The sequence below is a fragment of the Eriocheir sinensis genome, chromosome 12, assembly GCF_024679095.1.
Source record: "Eriocheir sinensis breed Jianghai 21 chromosome 12, ASM2467909v1, whole genome shotgun sequence".
In the NCBI taxonomy this organism is placed as follows: Eukaryota; Metazoa; Arthropoda; class Malacostraca; order Decapoda; family Varunidae; genus Eriocheir; species Eriocheir sinensis.
In genome coordinates, this window is record NC_066520.1 from 16,501,002 (window position 1) to 16,505,749 (window position 4,748).

Sequence of the window (4,748 nt, forward strand, 5' to 3'; positions counted from 1 at the left end):
CCAATGAGAATAATGTCTGCCGGGCTGCTGGGGAACGGAAGGAAGGAAGGAAGAAGGGAAGGAAGGTGTGTGTGTGTGTGGGGGGGGGGGGGAGGAGGGGGCGGTGGGTGTGTGTGTGTGTAGGTGTGTGTGTGGGTGTGTGGGTGTGAGTGTGTGTGTGTGTGTGTGTGATAATTTTGCTACATCGTTTACTTTGGCTATAAATCATTCTTATTTGTATTCCTTTGATTTTAAATGTAATGTTTCGATGATAAATCTCTCTACATGACTATCTATCTAACTATCTATCTATCTTTTTATCTATCTATCTACCAATTAATCTATGTGTGTATGTGTGTCAGGGGAGGGGGGGGCGGCACACACACACACACACACACACACACACACACACACACACACACACACACACACACACACACCCTCCCCCCTCCATCCACCACACACATGCATGCCAGTGATAACAACAACAAATGAGGGTAATTACTCACTCCTTGCTCCCGTGAATCATCCTCCTTTGTATCGCGTGTGTATCGTCAGTCTACCTCCACGTGTTTTGTCCAGGTAAGCTCAGGTACACTCGATCAGCCACAGGTACACATCCACCTTCACCTGGCAATCTTTTTATAACACTCCTGCAATTTATTTTCCTAGACTTGGGTTTACGTTTTTTTTTCTTCAATACTAAACCGTTCTTTTGTTACGAGACTGATGTTAAGACGTTTTTTTCTGTACTATACTGCTACTTCTTTTGCTAAACTGATGTGAAGACGGTTTTTCTATATTAATCTCCCACTCAAGCAAGCAATATCGTCTTCCTCTCCCACTCCCCTCTCACTTCTTACCTCACCCATGTCAAGACCACAAAACTATCCCTCTCTCACTTAACCCCTTGACTGCGGATTTCCTACCAGAAGACCCCACCAAGCTACAGGAATGGAACAAAAAGTGGCTGCTACAATTCAGTGATGAAAAGTGTAAAGTCCTGCACCTTGGGAGGGGATACCCAGCACACCAATACCTCATGGGAAACACTCTACTATCCACCGCAGAGGCAGAGAAAGACCTGGGACTATAATATGTTACCAGGCTGCCAGTGAAGGCCAAATCCGTGCCAATCGCAGCGGACGGGTTAAAGAAATGTCACTCTCCCATTTCTCATTCATGTGAGAAATAATGTCTTCTCTTTCCCTCTCTACTCCTCCCCGTCCCCTTCCTATCCCTTCCCCTTTCCCCCTCCTCCCCCCATCCCTTTCTCTTCCCCCACTCAAGATGTAAACGCAATCCTTTTCTCCCACTTCAAGACAAAACGCAATAACACTCTCCCACTCAAGCAAGCAATACAGTCCCACTCCCTCCCTCTCCCCACTCTTCTTACCCTCCTCCTCCTCCTCCTCCTCCGCCTCCTCCTCCCCACCAGATTTGTGCGCGCGTGTAAGAGCACAAAATAATATGAAACTGCGCGTCCTCTTCACCTTTCACCCTTGCAGACGAGAGAGAGAGAGAGAGAGAGAGAGAGAGAGAGAGAGAGAGAGAGAGAGAGAGAAAAGACGCGTTCCAAGTTATGGCTTTTACAGAGTTTCTTATTTCGCGTCCGTGTGACTTCATCTTCCTTCCAGCCGAGAGAGAGCATATTTTTCCTCGAATATATTACAGTTGTCACACTTTGTTCGTTGTGCCTAAAGCCTCTCAAAATGTGCCTGTGAGAGAGAGAGAGAGAGAGAGAGAGAGAGACACTTAGCTTGTCAGGGCTACTTACTCGTGAGAGGAGGAGGAGAGGAGGAGAAAGAAGAGACAGAAAGGCAAGAGTTAAGAAGGAAATGATGTTGAAGGAATAAAACGAACGGAAGGAAAATTGTCAGAAGGAAAGAACGAAGGAACAGAGAAAGAATAGGAGGAAGGAGAAGAGGGAGTTAACGAAGAAGAACGGGAGCAACAAAGAGTAAAGGAAGGAGAAACAGAGAAGGAGAAGGAGAACTAATGGAAGGGAAGAAGACGCACCAACAGAAACGAAAAGGGTAGAAGAATGGAGGGAAGAAAGACGAAAGGAAAGGAAAATAAACAACGAAAAAGCGGGTGGGATGAAAACAGGAAAGAGGGAAGGTAAAAAAAAAGAAAGAATGAAGGGAAAAAGAAACGTAAGAAAGACAATGAAAGGGAAAGAGTGAAAAAAGAAAAGGAGCAACATAAAAAGAAAAAAGAAAACAGAAACAGGGAGGAGGAAAGGTTAAAAAAACAGAGGAAACAATAAATAAAAATGAAGAATAGAGGGAGAGGAAGAGATAGAGATAAAAAAAGGGGGAGAAAGAGAAAGGAGAAGCAATAATGAAAGAATGAAGAACAGACAGTAGAGAAAGAAGAGGCAAAGAAGAGAGTGAGGGACAGAAGGGAGAGACAGGAGAAGAGAACTGGAGGGAAAGAAGAACAGTCGTGAGAGAAAGGAGAAACGAAAGAGAGGATGAGGAACAGGAAGAAGATAAAGAAGAAGCAAAAGAGGAAGTGAGGAACAAAACGGAGAGAAGGAAGAAACAAAGGAGAGAGTGAGAGGGTCAAAAAGGAGAGAAAGGAGAAACGAACACTAGCGAAGGAGTGAAGGAGCGAAGGAGTACCATTGATAAGGATAAACACGTTACTCGTAGGTGTGACTTGGAAGGAGAGGAGAGACGGATGAGGGAGGAGGAAGGGGAGAAATGAGAGGAATGGAGCGAGGGAATGTGGGAGGAGGTGATTGAGTGAGCGAGGGAGGGAGAGAAAGAGGGAGGGAGAGGGGAAGGTAGTGGGAGAGAGAAGATGGAGGTAGGGGAGGTAGGCATTATAGTTGGAGAGACAAGATGGGAAAGAGTTAGATGAAGAGGAATGGATAAGAGTAAGCGAGAAAAGGAAGGAAGGAAGAAAGGAAAGATTATGAGAAAGGAGACATATGAAGAAAAACCGAAAGGGAGGGAGGGAAAGAGGGCAGAGAACAGAGAAAACGAAGAGAAAGAGGAGAAAGAATTGGAGGATGAGACGGTCGAGACAAGGAGAGACGCAAGTATAAACGGAGGAGGAGGAGGAAGAAGAGGAAAAAGAGGGTAAGACGAGCGAGAAATAAAAGAGAAATGAAAGCAAAAACGAAGACAATTAAAAGGAGAAGAAAAAGGAGCAGGAGGAAGAAAGGAAGAGGAAGAGAGAAAGGAACAGAAGTAGTAGGAGGAGGAGGAAAAAGAGGAGAAAACAATATACTTTTGACACGCACGAAGGAGAAAAAAGGGAACGAGCGAGACAGTAGCGAGAGAAAGAGGAGGAGGAAAGAGGGTTGGAGTAAGAGGAAGGAAGAGGAGTAGGACGAGGAGGAGGAGGGGGGAGGACCTTTGACGCTGACGAAGGAGGAGGAACAGCCATGCGTGGTGTGACCTGACGAGGAAGCGGCAAGAAAGGTCACGCCTGCCCGCGCTTCGCACCTTGCACACGTCCCCGCCAGGTAACGAGGAAGACAGGTAGAAGTTGTCTGTCCCCGCCTCGGAAATTTCGCACGGCAGTAGTGATAGTACGCACACACACACACACACACACACACACACACGCACACACACCTATCTACCTGTCTTGCTGTCTGTCTGTCTGTCTGTCTGTGTACTTGGTGAAGCTTGGAAAATGTGTATGGAAAGGTGTTAGTGAATGTTATGTATTTTGTGGAATGAGATTATGATATGTAAGGTGTATCATTATTATTGTTGTTGTTTGTGTTGTTTATCTTTGTTGTTGTTGCTGTTGTTGTCGTTGTTGATGTTGTTGTTAATGGTATTTCATCTTGTCTTTCTTTCACTCTTCACGTTCTTTGATACTGCTTTTACGTCTCTTTTTTTTTTCCTTCTTCTTCACTGTCATTTTTATCTTTTTTTCATTCTCCCTTTCTTTTTTCTTGTTGTCGTTGTTGTTGATGATGTTGTTGTTGTTGTTGTTGTTGTTGTTGTTGTTGTTGTTGTTGTGGTTGCTAATGACACTTCACCTCCTGTTTCTTTCTTTTCACTTTTTTTGACAATGCTTCTGCGTTTTCTTTATTCCCTTCTTCTTCATTCTCATTCTTTCTTCTTTCCATTCTTTTATTCTCCCTTTTGTTGTCCTTGTTCTTGTCCTCGTTGTTATGACTGTTACTCTTCATTATCATCTTCCTTTTTCTTTTTCTCCCATTCTCATTCTTTCTTTTGCTGTCCTTGTTCTTGCTCTTGCTGTTATGGTTGTTCTTCTTCCTCATTATCATCTTTCTTTTTCTTTTTCTTCCATTCTCTCATTTTTTCTGTTGTTCCCTCCTTTCTTTCTCCTCCTCCGTCTCCCTCCAAACCAATCTTCGCCTCTCGCTTCCAAAGGTGTCGTATTTCCAACAAGCCGTGTGGATCGCTCACTGCTTCACCGTCGAAATACGAGTCTCTCTCTCTCTCTCTCTCTCTCTCTCTCTCTCTCTCTCTCTCTCTCTCTCTCTCTCTCTCTCTCTCTCTGTCTACCTTTTTTTCTCTTCCCTTTCTTTTATTTTATTTTCCTTCTCTTCCCTTCATTATCTTCCTTTTCTGCCTTTTGTTGTATCATCATTCTTTCATTATCACGCTCCCTACATCTCTCTCTCTCTCTCTCTCTCTCTCTCTCTCTCTCTCTCTCTCTCTCTCTCTCTCTCTCTCTCTCTCTCTCTCTCTCTCTCTCTCTCTCTCGCTTCAGTTCAGTCAGGTCAGTTTGAATCAGACAAAGTTAGTTTCATTTGTGATAAATCAAGTCAAGGC